Source organism: Emydura macquarii, unplaced genomic scaffold (assembly GCF_026122565.2).
Source record: "Emydura macquarii macquarii isolate MOO-44397 ecotype Brisbane River unplaced genomic scaffold, CSIRO-AGI_Emac_v2 contig_18, whole genome shotgun sequence".
Taxonomy (NCBI): Eukaryota; Metazoa; Chordata; order Testudines; family Chelidae; genus Emydura; species Emydura macquarii.
In genome coordinates this window covers 4,510,903-4,529,108 of record NW_027130155.1, presented here as the reverse complement: position 1 = coordinate 4,529,108, position 18,206 = coordinate 4,510,903, and the positions used below count along the sequence as shown (strand labels likewise).

Genomic DNA, 18,206 nt, shown 5'->3' with positions numbered 1-18,206 from the left:
AGGGCACTTTGAACACAGAATAGTATTTGCAGCACACCCACTTATATGTCGGGGGAAAAAACATTTTTATGCATGACTATTGAGTATATCTGTACACAATTTTTGTGTCTATCCAAATGCCCTTTGCACATGCCAGCATGAATTTTTGCACCTGCATATATTGTGGTTGCGTTTTGGGAGGGGTTATAAATGTCTGTCTTATTTTAATATATCCAACACTGATGAGGATTTATTATTTTAGAAAAGCCTTTGTTTTCTTTTTTTTTTTTATAAAGGAAAACCAAAAAATCTATAATTCAACTTTCCCTGTTGATGTATCTGCAAATTCCAGCTCCAGTGGAAATGCAAAAGAAAAGAATTGGGAGAGGTTGGGAGGGAAATGAGTAGTGAAAAGATTTTTTAAAAGCTGTTATAAAGGAACTCACTGTATCCTTTTAGATTTACAAAAATAAATTAAAGCCAAGATATTATTGTCATCCACTACTGCTGGCTAACAAAGCAAAATAGCTTCAGGTTATTTAGTGTTAATATTTTCATGAACTCATATATGTTTATCCAAAACACATAAATGCTTGGCACATGTAACAAGCTTCATTTTTCTCCCTGCATTTTTGTTGTCACGAATCCCATCTGCTTAAAAAAAATTAAAATTAAAGCCCTCTAGCCTTTTGTGATGTTAATGCTGCTACTACACCCCTGAGCTGCAAACTAAGGGCCAGATCTTGCTATCCTTCCGATGTAAATACCTGCATTTAATAGCACCTTACTTTCTGACCAATCAGTTTGACTTCAGTAAGTCAATAAAATCAGTGGAAGTGCTGGACAGTAAAGTGTTAATCGATATAAGGGAATCAGAATCTGGCCCTAAAATATTTAGATTTGGGGATTTTTTAAATCTGCTTCATGCACACACTGTTTTTTTAGCCAAAAAAGGTGTGGCTTTTGGATATTTGTCTTGCTTCAGAGTCGTAAGCATGCCCACTGTTTCACTGAGAATGAAATTTGTTCCTTTCAGATGAAGCTGATGTCAGTAAAATACATTCAGATAATTATTTTTGTTTAACTAAAAAAATTCATTTTGAAAGTGTATGCTTAGAAGATCAGGGATATCAGAATAGCTGCCATAATAGTAAAAGGATAGCAATTTATTTTTTAAAAAGTAGTTTCAGATTGTACTCTCTGTCCTCTAATTCTACAACAAGAGATCTGTTAAAGTGCTTTTCTATGAACCAAAACAGATGTGCATCGACACAGGTTGTTTTACCATTTACAGGCAAATTGCAGATTTTATATGGTGTCAGTTTTCCAATTTTTGGTTTTAATGACTGAAATCTTTGTTGGCAGAAGGCACTTCTGCTTGTTAAAACAGATATTTTTGTGTTGAATCAAAAATATTTAATTTTGTATAGCTATAATGCAATGAGATTACTATTCTTCAACAAGAGAATTCAGGAGTGTGGCAACAGGCTGTTCTCTTGGGTTTTCCCCAGTTATTTCTAAACAAACTTGATTTTAATTTGGACACCTAAAGATCCAAGTGTGAAGTTGAATATTTACAGATTTTGGTTAATGACTGATTCAGAATACATAATGAAGAACCGTGTTAGAATATCTCATAATTTTATTCCTGTTAACGACAGAACCACCAGTGATAATCAGGAGTGTTTTTGAAAGCTGTAGTATGGATTTAACTGAGCCTCTTTTTGCTGACTACGATAAGAGTCAGATGAGTTGGAGAGCTATCTTTGGGTGTTTCTGCCTCAAACAAATGGAGGTGTCTAACCTCTTGGAGAAAGCTCCATGTTTTAGCATGATTATTGTTTTGATGAAGACTTTGATAAACTAGTGTAAATCAGGAGTGACCACACGGAAGTCAGTAGAGTTATACTATCACAATTGAGATTAGAATCAGATCTACTGAGTCTTTTTAGCATTGGTGATCAGAAAATACATATTTATATTTTGGATTTTAAAATTTTTCTCCTTTGTCCTCCAAATGAGCAAATCAATCAGCCTTTTCTTCCCCAAGATTTCCTTGATTAGGGTATCATTGTTTTTTCCTAAAATGAATTTTAAGACAGGGTGGTGGGCAAGAAGGAGAAAAGCAAAAAGAATAATGAATGTATATGATAAGGCATACTGAAAGCTACAGCTATTTACAAACAAAGATATAAATGCCATGCAGTTGTATTGCAGTTTATTTGGATTCTGCTTGACAACATTGACCTTCAATACTAGAAGTATAGTTCAGCAATATGAGATACAAAAGAATGGTGCCTGTGTGAGTTTCCCACGGTAACCAGAAATCCAATTTCTAGTTAAAAAGCAAATCGGGGAAAATGTTAGTAGAACAATTTCATTTTCCATAGTAGCCATTCTATTTCGTGGTGCAGTCTAGGTATAGAATAGTGGTTAGTTTAAAAGTACTATTAATGAAATCTAACTGCATCTTGTTTGATATAATCATACTGTGGTAGTATGAACATCTAGTAAGTATAAGAAACATTTTTCATAATTTTACAGTGTAGCCTTTTAAATACCAGAAGATTATTTGTTCCATTTCTCTCACCAAGATACAGTAGCATAAATGGTACATGAACTCTTTGTTGGATACATAATACCACTAAAGATGCTTAAAGATTGTAGTGACAGTCAAAAACTATTTACAGAAATTAAAGTGTGCTTGCAAAAGAAAGCCTTTTTAAAATGTTTAATGGGCTGATTCTCTACCTATTGAAGCGTATGAAGGTTTTGTCATTGATTTCAGTGGTAACACTAATGACCCTAAATGTTGTGTGCATGATAATAAATTTAACGATAAGATCACAAAAGCATTTAAAAGGTATGTGTGTGTGTGTGTGTTTGTAAAATCTAGATTTGTACTATTGTAATTGAAAAAAAATACTTGGCCCACAGTTCATTTTACATTTATTACAATTAGGAAAAGAGAGACGTGCATGGAGGATAGGTCAACAGTGGCTATTAGCAAAGATGGTCAAGGGTGCAACCCCATGCTCTGGGTGTCCCTAAGCCTCTGACTGCCAGATGTTGGGACCGGATGACGGGATGGATCACTTGATAATTGCCCAATTCTGTTCATTCCCTTTGAAACATCTGGCATTGGCCACTGTCAGAAGACTGGATACTGGGCTAGATGGACCATTGGTCTGACCCAGTATGGCCATGCTTATGTTCTTCTTATGTTCTTATGAACTTCATTTCTACTTCTTATGAACAAGGAGATATACTTGATGGATCATGTCCTCAGCTGGTGTAAATCAACATAATTCCATTCACTTCAGCATTTTCGATGCATGTACACTAAATGTGGACCTGTCCCCATGCTCCCTAGGGATAGCTCCTTTCTACACACAATATATTTTCTTATGTTTGTGCTAAGGTGCAAATGACTGAACTGTTAGCATAGCCAGCTCATATCACCTATAGTATATATTAAAACCTGTTGCTAAGGCAACAATTTTTAATTGGAGAATTATCATGCCAACAGCCTGTTTTCTTTGAGCACGGTGCTATATTAAGAATTCCAGATAAAATGGGAAGGTAGTTGTTTTCTTTTTTTGTGCATCATTCTTTATGTACAAGATATTTATGGTCAAGGACTTGTTTTGCTAATAATTTTACTTTGTGTACTTGGAAGCATTACATATTGCTTCAAACTAAGAAGAACTCAGTCCTCAAAACACCTTACTGAGTGGAGTTGTCCTCCTTCAGCTGAACAATAGCTCCAGTGGTGAGTAAGGTTTTGCTGGATCGGGTCCAGTTAACCTAAACTTACTCTAGCAACCTGCTATATGTCTAACAAAATAGAGAGAATTAGTACAGACACTTCAGAATGTTCCCTGAAATTGTGTGAATGGCTAATTCAGTCACTCCATATGGGCAAAGAAGTTGAGCCTTAGTACCTTAGAGAAAGAACAAACATTTATTCAAATAATGTTTCATCCCTTAATAAATAGCATATTTGTGCTCTTTTGTTCTCTTGTGTCTGTGAACATCTATAGAGATATATTAATGGTACGGTGTTAGATGATTTATGAAAAACAAGATGCTTTCCAATTTGTTTATATAAGCAACAGTTATTGAATAAACATGGAGCAGAATGGTATAGCAGTATTTTGTAACTTGGGTTATGCTACTGCAATGTTATAAAAATAGCATAAGTAAACAGACCCAGCAGGCAGGCGCAGCTTACTTTTAAGACTGTCCCAGACCATATCCAGCTATGAAATATTACCTAATTTTGGCAGAATAAATAAATATGACTCAGTGGATAATCAAGATTATCCTGCTTAAAATGAATGATCTGAGCTGTATTTTAAGATTGCAAAGTGTACAGTGGGCCAGCTTGCTGTCTGTTTTATTTTTGCTGTTTTTATATCACTGCAGTAGCAAAACCTTATATGATACTTGCCGTAACGTTAGGCTTTATATGCACTCTACAATGTTTAAAAAATGAAACCCCATAACTTTTATCTTGTGAAATAATAATCCTCATCTAGAGGTGAGTCCTCTAGAATCTGGTTTAAAAGGGAAAGCTGTGCTGCTTCACTATAAGAGCACAAACTGAAAGCAGTCACTGAGGCTTTTTTTAATTTAACCCCCCCACACACATTTATCTTTACTGTGTATCTTTTTAATGAGGCATTAGCTCCATTTCTCCAAGGTTGAGCAAGCTCAGAAAGGAATTTACTTGTTTTTTTCCATTTATCATAAACTCCAATATACACCTTAGAGATGGAAGAGACTTACTAGGTCATCTAGTCTCTCCCTGCTAATGCCCGATTGTTCACATCTGTGCATTTTCTGTTGTGTTATCCAGTGTTGTATTAAGAGCCCCAAAAAATGGGCTTCCACTACTTCCATGGGGAGATGACTCCATAGAGAATGCATCTCAGAATCAGGATATATTTCCTGATACTTCTCCTAAAATTTTCTTTTCTTAATTTAATTCAGTTGTTCCTAGTTATACCCCCTGTGAACCACGCTACATAAATCCTTTGCAATCTTGGGTTTTACTATTTGTAAATAGTTACACACAGTTCTTATGTCGTCTTTCCCAGCTATATGTATTTAGCTCTCTAAGGCTATGGCTATTTTGCCGCCATCAGATCGATTTCTCTGGATCGACTAAGTGGTCAGTGAAGACCCGCTTAGTCGATCCCGAAATCGATGTACTAAAACCATCTTCACAAGTTGGCGTAGCGCTGTGTCAACGGGAACACGGTTCCCGTCGGCGCAGTGCAGTAAAGACAGTGTGCAGAAGAGAAGCAGAGAAGTCAACGGGAGTTACACAAGTTTTTTGCATAGCTTGCGTAACTCCCGTTGTCTGCCACCAAATCTCGGTGGTTAAGTGTAAACAGGGTCTTAGTCTTTCCTCAGAAGTTATTCCCTCCATGTGATGCCTGTCTTTTTTCTAAACTCTTTTAAATTTGTAAAATATATTTTTGGTAGTGTTCAGAATTTAATGCAGTATTCCAGGTACAATCATTCTGGAGCCATATAGAGAGAGAGTGTTACCTTCCTGCTGCATGACAGTCTGTCTTTGGGTAGTCGGTCCACAATTGCTTTGACTTTTTTTTTACATCCATATTGCCTTACAAACTTGTGTTTCATTTGATAATTCTGCGGTCTCTTTTAGAATTACTGATTCCCAGATTTTGTCCTCTTTCAGATTATCCCCTGCCTGCTGATATATTAGCTTGCAGTTTTCCTAGCTGAATCTAATTGTTATTTTTTGACCCATGTTTAAATCATACAAGTCCCTTTATATTATTGTTGGGTCCTACCTAATATTTGCAAATTTCAGAATGCCCCCTTCACATATCACCAAAAAGATGAAAAAATAACCACACATCTATCTATCTCTATAAGCTGCTACCCGCTAAAAATATGCTTAGAAAATAAATACCATTGTCCCTATATGAATGATTGCAGTATAACCTCCACCCACCATGTATATAGCACCTAGCACATTGTGAGGGCTACTAGAATACAAATAATACTAATGAATAATAATAATGTATCTATACTGTACAATAGATTCAAGGACCTGTTATTACTAACCTGAGCTGTGCAAGAGAAGGGGGGTCCAAGAACTGGGCAGGGTGGCTTGGAAAGGGTGAATGAATGGGCTCTGAAGTGGACTGTACCATTCCTCTGAGCCAAGAATGATATTTTGTACAACTTTAATGACATTACTGTGCAGTGTGAACTCAACCAGAGCTCATTTCTATACAGGACAATGGGCTTGATATGTGCTGGAAGAACCCACACTACAAATCCCCTGGCAACTGTAAGTTTGCCTGAAATGGGGGTATAATGACACAAAGCACATGTAACCCCCCACTCTGCTGAAGGACCTAAGTGGTGACAACCGCTGGTGTGGAGTGACCAGAGGAAAAAGGGTGGGGCCTGGCCAGCAAGAGATGAGTTGATCTAGCACAACTCCAGCATAGCCTCTGGTCCTGTAGAGCCTCAGGTGGCGTTTACACCTGCTCTCTGCTGATGAAATCCCTATGGGAGAGTGCCAGCAGTGAATTCCCGCTCCAGCATAGCTGTTCCCTTGGGAAGGTGGGTACAGATAATTTGCACCCACAGGACTGAATGAGCTATGACATCAGCTTGCTAATTAGAACTCATTTTTTATATCAACACACAGGAACTGTCAAGAAAGTTTTAATAAGAAGCCAACACCATCAGCATGATCAATTTGCTATTCTTCCCTTTGCAATTTGAGTATACAGTTCCAGTGCATTTATAACTTTTTGCCCACATGCCTCTAAAGGGATGTGTCTGAACTGTATGTACCTTATCCAGTTACAGAAAATAATAGATGTGTGTGAGATTTTAGAGCCATCTTTAAGGCCTGTGTCCAGACTTTTCAAACCTGGATATCTAAATTTAGGCTCCTAAATAAAAGCTTTAATTTAGATGTTTAAATATGGATTTATTCATCCAAATCTCAAGTGGGCTCAACCTTGCCTCTAAACTTATGACAAATTTTTGGCACACAGACTTACCACAGGAAGATAGGGAAGCAGAACCAGTAACCCTCCCTCTCAGATTTAAGCATATGCCAATATATACCAGAGAAATAGATGCCACATTTAAAGGCACTAGAATTGATCCAGTCAGAAATGATTTATTAAAATCACATGGTGGGAGCAGGGTCATTTGGGTGCAGTTAATTTATAAATCCATCTGAGCCTGAAGCTGGTTTCAACAGTGAGATTGCTGATATAATCTCTGTTGCTCTAATGTTGTTTCAGGGAATATGAGGAGGACTTAAAACTCCTTTGAAGATATTTACATGATGCAGAGTTTTGCAAAAGCAACCTACGGGCTAAACGTAGGATGCCCTTGAGTCTTTAGCTACATTAGTGATATATATTTTTGCCTTCTACAGTAGCACAGTGACACAGAGGGTTCTATGAAACACTAAACAGGAATTGTTTTCAGAATGCTGTTAATCAGATATTGATATCTGTGGGTATTCCTTGAAATATTCACTCAAGAAAAAGGGAAAAATCATGACTACAGTTGGCCCCCTTGTTGGCAGTCGCAGAAGTGAATGGCATATTTGTTTGCCATCAGACGTAAAAATCAGTATCACTCCTAAAACTTAGGGCTGATTTGGGAAAACAGGCCATGTACTGAATACTAGGAAGTGTGGGGCATTAAAGGGGGAAGAAGTTGATCCAAAAGAGGTGGTTACGCTTATTTTTATCTTTTGTATGTGTGTAAGTTTAGAATAGTCAGGCACAAAAGCAAAGCCAGCACTCTTGCAGACTTTGGCAGCATTACATGAGCTACATTTTCACAATGAGAAATTATTATTGGATGATTTCTCCAAAGCACTTAGGTCTTGATTGTTTTCTTCCTGAATGTAGGCATGCACATCTTCTTTCTGCCTGATTGCAGTGTCTTGCAAATACACACATTTTATTGAGGCCTTGCCCGGAAAATCCCACTCCTTAATGTTTGAATTCTCTTTTCTTTCTCCTTCAGCTGGGACCAATCCAGCTCTTACTGATGTTAATGAGAATTTGTCCATTGCCTTAAGTGGAGTTGGATGGGGGTCTCTTACACATAATGCTTGCTTTCAAAACTATAATGCCTTTGCAGATGTTGACATTATTGCTCTTTTCATCAGGAGTTGGTCTGTGTGGGTGTGTATTGGAGTGGAGTTAGATTATCTTTACCTTGGCATGTGAAAATCCAGAAGGAGACTGTTTTTTCATCTTGAGCATGCGCTGGTGTTGGAAGGACAGTTTACTGAGGCTGCAGCTTTCAGTGATTTAGAAGAGACACTTCTGGATTTTACTGAGATTGTCTAGCCCACATTTCCTGTCAGCCAAAGCTATTTTTTAAATACTGTCTTATGGTGTAGACTGTCTAATTATGGATTCTTCAGCAGTGCCTCCTCGCTGCCTCAAAACAAAAGTCAAGTTCTTCAGCCTCATGTTGTCCACATTGCAGGCTGAAACAGTGACTAAACACTTTTAAAAGGAAAACTGCACATAATAGAGAACACAGCTTCTGTTTCTAGGCAAACAGGGTTTGTTTAATGTTCAGTGCACATATTCCTAAAAAAGCCAGACAGGGCGAACTTGTGGTTGAAGTACAGGGCTGTAAATCAGGGGATCTGGGTAAAATTCCCATTTTTGTGACTCACGTTAGTAGGGTGCGCTAAGACTAGATTAATGTTTGTTAAATGTTTTGACATCCTTTACTGTCGGGCACTGTCGAAATATCAAGTATCATTAAGTAATGCTGGCTGGATGTAACATGCATAAGATACAGAAACTTTATTTTCCTCCACCCCAAAAAATGGTATCTTTATTTTTCATATTCAGCTATTGTCTGGGGCATTCGTGGCAAGAGTTCCTGAGACCACTCTGGGTATGTCTTCACAGCAAAGAGAAACCCATGGCTGGCCTGTGGGGCTGTTTCTTTGCTGTGTAGACTTCTGGAGCCTGGACTCTAGGACCCGGACTGTAGGGTGGGAGGCCCCGGAGCTCGGGCTCCAGCTTGAGCCCAGAAATCTACACAGCAATGAATCAGCCCCGCAGTCTTTGCCCGCGAGCTTAAGTTGGCTGGCACGGGTCCACCGTGGGGATTCTTTGCCGTGTAGACATACACTCTGAGAACATGACTAGCCATTCGCTACTGTTAACAACAGATCTACTTTTTTTAGTCAATGAACATCAGTAAAGAAATGAGATGTAAATATTAAACTTCAAATATTTACATTTCCCAAATACAGGATTCCTACTGACACATCTACCACCTCAATGGTGTCAGCAGAACTGTCCCTCGCATTCTCCCCAGACACTCATGAACATTCCTGGTCTGGTTTATCTAAGGACAGCTTTGGTCATTTCTGGCCATCTGGTTCTGTTCCCTCAGAATGACAATGGTGCTGTCTAAAATCTCCCCCTGCCTTCACAGAGAAATGGGTGAGAGAAGCCAGCGTCACTGAATATTCTTCTGCCCCCACAGTGTGAAAATTTCACCCACTTAGTCTCTCTCAGGCTTCCTTAGACCCTGTTATAGTCAGAGCCACTTTCTCTCATACACATCACCTCCAGTTTGACCCATTGTCTCCCGAAATGCGACTGACAGAATGCAAAGAAAGTTGTGTTAAAGTCTAGCAACACCATTGAAAATATATTTTATTTGTTAAAGATTGGAAGTAATGTCCATAAGTACAATGTAGACAGGACACACATAGTCCAAGTAATTTTAAGGAATCAACAATTGTAAATAACAAATAAATAAATTGTAAATAACAGTAACAACTGAATATGAGGAAGAAGTTGTATAGCTGGGAAGTATAAAATGGTTGTTTGGGTGCGATAGAAAAAAGTATTGGTTATGCACATCTTGGAGGAAATTGGAGAAAGCATAATGTGCCAAAGTTTGCTTTCAGATATGTGCATGTCATTGGCCTTGTAGTAGGAATCTAATATCAATTTAGCTACAGACTACTAAAGTGAAACATATTTAAGAAGTGATTTCAGTGGGATTTTTGTGCATGTATCTGTGTGGACAAAATTTGACCCAAGGGATTCTTTGAACTTTTAAAACAAGTCTTAATTGTTTCAATTTTACATCAACTAACACATCGTCCACTTGCTTGGGAGCCTTTCCTCACAAACAGCACTTGATTATTGAACGTTAGCAAACATATCTCTGAATGCTATAACAGTGGGGAGAGGTGCTTCTGAAAATTCTGCAAAGTGTCAGTGACACTGAAATGTGGTCTGTGAGCATTATGGGTGTGATCCAAAACTCATTGAATTCAATGGAAAGACGTGGATTTCCATTAAAGCCCTGATTGCATTTACATTATACATCGTTATCTTCTTTGGTCGAAGAATGGGCCTTTCCTGTTTACTTCAGCTTGAATGCCATTGATTCATTTCCTCTTTTCCTTTACTCACACTCACAGTAAAATACCAAGGATGGAGAGGAAATCATAACATTTTAAATAAATATTTTTCATTTTTACAAAAAAAGAAAAAGCCAGACAGATTTGAGTAAAAAAATGAATAAAATCAGTTCTATAGGGGTGGCAGGTGAAGATATTTACTTCTGTGTTTTTTAAATTAAAATTACTTCACTGTGTTATAACTAGAGATGGCCAGAAAAGGAGAATTTTTCCTGTGGGAATTTTAACAGGAAAAAAATCTCCATTCAAAATGTTCCTGTCAGAAAATAATGGTTTTCCCACTAGATAATTTGAAAAGCCATGGAACTGTGGAAAGAAGTATTTTCCTCCATTTCTGTCTCTTCTGTGTTTTTTTTTTTTTTTGGCTCATTGGAGAACAGTTCCAAAGTGTGAAAAGTGGGCTTTTTCACACTTTCTGACTGTTTTTCGACTGGAAAGAGAAGTCAGTATTATTTTGTGTTATAAAACTCCTAAGAAAAGTTAGCCATTTTCCAACAATTTGAAACAAAGCTGTTTTAAAAATATATAAAAATTTGTTTCAACCTCAACAGGTATGGTTCTCTGTTTTTTGTTTGTTTGTTTTTAAAAAATGGAAAATTTCATCAAAAATATTTCTTTTGTGGGGAAAATTTTATTTTTGACAAATTTAATTTTTCAACTAAAAATGTTGTGAAAATATCGTACTGGCATCATTGATAATGATAATATGCAACAAAAAAATCTGTGATTTTTGTGTATAGGTTATAACTTTTATAACTAAAAGGATCAAGAACCAGTTCTTAATATTTTCAGCTCTGCATGTTTGCTGGATATTTTTACATTCCTTAGGAAATTATACCAGGCCAAATAAGGGGAGAAAAGGATCAACTGTGCCATTTGCTCTCACGTTGGATTCTACTATAGTTGCCTCTGGCGATTCTGATTTGTTCACCCCTGTGGTTTGAGCTTTGAAGTGGACTCTTCTTCTAGTGGTGGTAAAACTCTCCCCCTATGGCAGCTGCTGTCTTTGCACCTGCTCCTGCGTGTGCCTTTTTATTTATTTGATGTTTGTATTTCTGGCCTGGATGCACATCCAGCTCCCTTTGAATGATGTCATCATGCCTATGTGCTCTAGAATTGCTAGCAACACCAAGCAATGTGTATTTAGCGTTCTGCAACTTCTGTTTGGGCAGCATGGTAACATCTGTTTTTCTCTCTCAATAGTAGTAGTACTGTTTGCTGTATTTTGTGTGCCAGTGCTGATGAAAGCCATACTTAGAAGGATGTGCATGCAGGGTCTTATCCTGCTCTCATTGAAGTCAATGGCAAATCTCCCTCAACTAACGTGTAGGTCTGGCTGTTAACAGGCAGAAAGTGAATGACTGATGTGGACATAAGTACCTTTTTTGTGTCAAGGGTTTAGCTTGTCATTAGGTTATAAACCAATTCTTCTAAGTGCCATCCACATCTCCTGGGAAGTGTGCTGTGGAGAGATATGTTAGCTTTTTGGCCAAGTGCCACTTATTGGTGTGAAATGGCATCTCGTAGGATTATATTGAATCTCTGTGAGGAAAGAAAATGAAGGGATTTATGATTTAAAAAAACAAAATTAGTCAACCAATGTCAATATTTCAGTGTCGTACAGAAAATGTATTTCCTTTTCCAATCCCCACTCTCAGTCTTATTCAGTTCTACATAAGTCAGGATTTTAAACACTAGAAATTATGTAAATATACATAACATAGGCCTGATGCAAAGCCCAGCAGAATCAATGGGACTCTTTCTATTGACAGTGGGCTTTGAATCAGGCCCTTTATGCATAGGGCCCTGTCCTGAGAAATACCAAATACTGTCAACAAAGTCCCCCTCAGTGGGGACTGAGGGAACACAGTGTCTCTTAGGAATTACTTAGCACCTCACAGAATCGTAGCCTTAAGAGCAGGACCTACTGGCCAAGTTAATATTCCTGATAAATCAAGGCTGTAACGATGAACTTGCTTTTTGTGAGATGCACGAGGTAACCTACTCCTAAATCGTTTGTAACTGTAAACATTCAGCATAGCATACACTTCCTATGCAGGGAGGTGAGGGCAAGCAATGCACTCAGCAATCGACTGGTGACTTGATTTTTCCCCCCTCCGGTTTAGGACAATAACAGATACATAATGTCAGTGCCCAAGTATAACATTGTACATAGGTGAGGGAAAAGCAACTCTGCAGAGGTATTATTGTATTCTCCTGGGACTGGGCAAATGCAGGCCAGCTACTTCTAATCCCAGTCACCTAGTTTTGCCAAGGCTAGACAGTTTAAAATATTGCAGACATAATGCTGCCCTAATTTAATGACACTCAGGCTGGTTGTTTAGCACAGCCTGGGCTTTCAGCCTAAATGTCGTTGATACGATAGCAGGACGAAAACATCATGTGATAGCTGTCTGTGCTTTCCCTTCTCACTTTCACATTCTGCTTATTAAGATACATTGTTGCCATGGCTGGCATTACCATGGATCACAACATCTCCATATTTTTCATCTCTTGTTTTAATACATATTTATGAATAGTCTGTAAATAAAGTTTTAGCACAATATCAAACGTTGCGCTATCTTTGTAATGCTGTTGTCAGGAGTCAAGCACAGTGAGTGTCATAAAGTAATGTGATAATAAGGATGATTATAATCTGGTATATGGGAGCCAAATTACATAATATGATACACCCTGATATTTTATGCAAAATTATGCAATGGTGTGGAAATATCACATTTTGACAAAGTATCATGGGCAATACCTGTGTTTTAACTATATGATCATGTAAATTGGTAGTAAAATCTGTCTTAACTGATTTGCTTTATATGTTGTTTTGGGGGTATCATGCTGTCTAGAGTGGCTCGACTGTGAGTGCCTACCTCAAGGCAGACTTCCCAAACTGGTGATGTGTTCTGTAACTAGATTTCCCCAAGTCAGTAACAAATGTGAACTATTGGATCACTATAACAGTCTTACCATGGAGTTACGGACTGTCCCCCTTTGACTCTCTAGTGTCATGCCACCTAGACAAACTGGATTTAGTGATAAATGGTCACTCTTATAAAAAAAAAAAAAATCATACCACATTCTGACTGCTTCCAGTCCCAAGAGACTAGTCACTTACTCCAGAACAACTGGTACCCTAGATCTTACAACAAAGACCACGCCTGTAGCCAATCCCAGAATAAATGATCTAGAGGTTTAATAACTAGGAATATGAGTTATTTCCAGGTTAAAACAAGCAAACATATACCCAGAAAGGAGTTACCATCTAAATCCTAAGAGTGACAGAGCTGTAGTGATCTGTCCATTCAGAGTGTCTTTCAGGGCAGACCCAGGGGCAACCCCCTGGGATCTCTGGCTGCAGTTTGGTGTCGCTAGGCCTGTCTGAGTTCAAATAGCAAAAAAAAAAAGAAAAATCTTCACATCGAATATTTTTATTTCTCTCTTCCAACATTCAAAGTTAATATTCCTTAGCATGAATATGTTTGCTAGTTGCCTAACAGTAATTTGACCTCTTCCAAACTCTGAAAAGGATGCAACATGATTAGATATGTTAAGTTGCTAATGCAACTGAAATGTGATAGCTTTTCTATGGAGTAAAAATAGCATGGCATCAGTTATAGAAAAGTTACCCATCCCTTCTTAACAAATTTCTTCTTTTATTATTTTTAAAGTCAGATTGTAATATTTGTTTTGTTTATTTAATCCCAAATATATTTTAGTTAAGCATAAAGATTTTGCATGGAGAGGGAATATGCAGAACAAAACATTCATAACTGCTGATACATGGATAGTTAGTTTCCTGAATCAGGAGATGTTCTTTGGTTATTATGACCAGACCCTCAAGTCTCAGTTGCAGTCCTCAGGGATGATAACATTTAAGTAACAAACCTGGCCAAGATGCACGTATTCTGACTGTTCTCTTGTTACATATTGAAGCACCCTCGCTTGCATTCCAGTAGCAATAGCATAAATCAATTCCTGGCCTGACACCCCTGCTTGTCTGTAAGATCTGAGGACAGAAGGAGTGGGAGCTTTTTCCTAGCAGCTCTTCATTTACTGTCATCCTAGTGCATTTTGCTGAAGTACCATAATATCCAAATGAAGACGATAGTGATGCCGTGTTTCCCCACCATCACCTCCCCCTACCACCTCCTCTTAGAATGCCACTCCCTTTTACATCAAAGAACTAAATTTTAGGTCTCATTTATATATAACATTCCAGATGGCAGGTATTAACCTAATTCCTTTCCAATGTCAGTCGAGGATATAAAAGTAGGGAGAACATGACACTGCATTTTGACCCAAGTATCAGAATTATATTTTGATATTGTGTTATAGTTCCCATTCTGAAAGTCAGGTTGCACCAACCAGTGTTTATGTGATTATAAATATGCCACAGCCAAGTTTGCTTGATCTGTTCTGAGGGCACTCAAAATATTCATCTAAATGGGGCTTCTGATGAAGAGAGGAGTATTTCATTGCACATATGGATATCATGGACAGACAGATTTAAAAACAAAACAAAAACCAGGAATTTTAGTTACCCAGGGTATGGCTAAATAATGTTTAAGTACTGGAAATGTATTGCTGCAGTACTTCAGGCTGTGTGGGAATATGTTTGAGACTTAGTTCTCAGAAATAGTCTAGTTCTAGTGTCCACACTTCAAAAAACATGGTGGAAAATTGAAAAGGATTCAGAAAAGAGCTACAAGAATGATTCAAGGTCTGGAAAAAATGCCTTAATAGTGAAAGTTTTTTAGTTTATCCAAAAGAAGGTTAAGAGAGGACTTGATCATAGTCCAGAAGTACCTACATGGAGATGAGATTTGTAATAGTAGACATCTCTTCATTCTGGAAGAAAAAGGCATAAGATCCCAAAGCTAGACAAATTCAGACTAAAAATAAGGTGCAGGTTTTTAACAGTGAGGGTAATTAACCATCTGTAATCAACAAACTCTATTTGACCTTTAGGGATAACCCTGGTTAAGCAGCAGGGGATCTCTTGTTTATGCCTAGAAACACCTTGTTCCTGCAGAGCCCACCGACTATAGAGATATTTTGTTCCTTTTGTTTGGGGTTTTTATCCCATCCTGCCATGTGCTTTGAGCTGCAAACTTGGCAGATGAGAGGAGTCCACTTGCATGACTCATCTTAACAGGGAGGAATGCAGGAAAAAATAAGAGTCTTTAGTTCTTTTGTTGATTCCTCAATCCAGATGTAGGGAGGTTCCAGTTGTAAGATCCAGCCATAGACTTTCAGGTATCATAGACATAGAATCATAGAACCATTGGGTTTGAACGGACCGCAAGGGTCATCTAGTCTATTCTTCAGAGTAAACGTTCCAGTGATGTGGTGTGATGACATTACTTCAGCTTCAGAGGTATTACAGAACTGCTGTAATGTGATAAGATCACAGGAGTTGAAGATGCAAAAAAGACCTACTGACCCAAGTCCATCCTTTTGCACATGCACAATATATAGTCCTGTGCAGAAGAATGGAATATATCAGATCTGAGGGCATGTTTTGTCCAGCTGTATTTATGGTAGTATTAAAACTTGAGATTTATGTACTCATCTCATGCTTGAAATAACAAGCTAAAATTCAATACTTTGCTCACTTATGGATATTTTTATTTTTATGGGTTTTTTGTATGTAGCTCCTTCTCCCTTCCCCCAATCTCTAGCATTTATTCCATAGGATTTGATATCACATAGTATCCTAATCCTTATTTGAAATATTAAACTGTGTCCCCCAGATAGCCAGTGTCAAAATGCTATGTTATTTGGTCAGACTACACACAATTTTTCATGTCTTATCTGCAATGTAAGTGTTGCATTTTTCTCCATTAGCTGTATCCTGACTTTCTCTGTTGCTGACATTTGAGGATACACTGCAAGGGAAGATGATACCAAGTACAGCTTACTATATATACTATTGGCCTGTTATTTCAAAGTTTTAACAAATCTTTAGCTGTTTGAGAGCAGATGTTCTCAGCTAAGTAGTCATCTGCCTTGCTTTGATCCAATGTATTCTGTCACTTTGACAGGCTAACAAGGAAATCCTTTTATTTGTAGCTGAATCATAATGTTACATATAGCCATTAACCCAAACTTCCCCAATTGTTATTTAACTGTATCGCACAGTTATGGAGGACAAGGACTAGTGGGCTGATTGTGCTCTACGTGGACTAACTCATTGTGACATCTCCCAGGGTATGGTATGTCCCTTGAAATAAATGAAGTTAGGTGGCTTTGAAATCATTAGAAGTGATTACAGAATCAGGTCCAGTAGCTTTAGGGCCTGATCCTAGCCCAGACATGCACCTACACAGTTCCACTGACTCCATCAGTACTCTGGCCAAGTGTAGGGATCCGTGGCCAGGGTGTCTGGCACACTACAAAGATGTGTAAATAAGAATCTCACAAAGTCTTTGCAACTGCTGGAAATGTACCAAATGCAATGTAGCAAATCAGTTACCCTTACATCGCAGTACAGGACAAGAAGCAGACCATGCATGGGCCTCTCGCTACAAATTTGTAAGCTCTAGCAACTGTTTGTGCCAAAGGAATTAAGCCCCTGACTGTATTTATTAGAGAACAGATCCTCAACTTGCGTAAATTGTCACAGCTTTATTGAAGTAAGTGGAGTATGGCACTTTATATTTGTTGAGGATCTGGCCTAAAAGCTCTCTTTGCATGCTTTACCACTCACCCTCCATTTAGCCCTCCTTCTACCTAGCTCCCTTCCACCACTGTATCCTGATCGGTAGTGTTGTACTAAAGTCCTGCTACAGTGACCTTTTATTGCACATAAAAGCACAAAAGTAATTATATGAAATTAATTAATTTTAACATATGAAGAACCATACAAATGGAGCTTCTTTCCTGCTTGCCTGCCTTGTGCATTCTTAGACTTGTATGTATTCTTACAATCCACCCAGAGTTTCTAGTAAGATTCTAGAGTGGATAATTTGCTGGATTGGATCACCTCCCACCTAAAGGAGCCATGCTGCCAGGGAGAAAGGAATCAGAGAAGCAGCACAAGGCAGCCTTTCCTTAGGAATGAGGGTTCCTTTCCCTGGGGATTCCCAGGATGTACAGGGTTAGAAGGCTTCAACACAGTACAGTGCCTCCTTCAAGGCTAGCCCAGACCTTCCAGCATAAGGAGAAAACTGCAAGGAGTTTCTGGGCTCCCTAGTCTCTCTCCTGTGACCCTTTTTTAACCCTTAAACTCTATTTTTCTCAATGCTCTGCTAAATTAAAAAAAAAAAGTTAAATAACATTCAGAGCAAAACTTTATTAAATCCTCCTTTCTTTCATTCGTTTAAAGTGACTCAGCCAAACGAAAGTGACACACTGTGGTCTTCTATTCTAGTTTAGTGCATCACAGCCAAGGACTTGATGCAACACTGCATCACAGCTAAGGACTTGTGATTAATGTGCCCATATATTATGTCTTCTAGATAAAGCCATGTCCTGTAGTAGCAGTAGACAGGATTATTTTTAGGTGTCAAAGCTGAATAAGAAATCTCTCACTGTCCTGCCACTCTAGCTAGCAATTTCAGCTTAGAATTTCTTATTGGAAGAGGAGAACTTATTTGGTTTTGGATCTAAATTGTCTCGCAGATTATCACAGTCTTTTTAAATTTTTGCAGTTTTTAATTAGATATGGTATTTGGCCAATCAGATCCTCCTTTATGATGGTTTGGAACATCATGAGGGA

General features: G+C 38.1%; 1 protein-coding gene across 10 annotated transcripts in view; it reads left to right on the top strand.

The window, feature by feature from the left end:
* MBNL1 (muscleblind like splicing regulator 1) overlaps positions 1-18,206 on the top strand; it is a 288,655-nt gene that overhangs the window by 230,174 nt on the left and 40,275 nt on the right. The gene's annotated exons all lie outside the window — the stretch shown is intronic.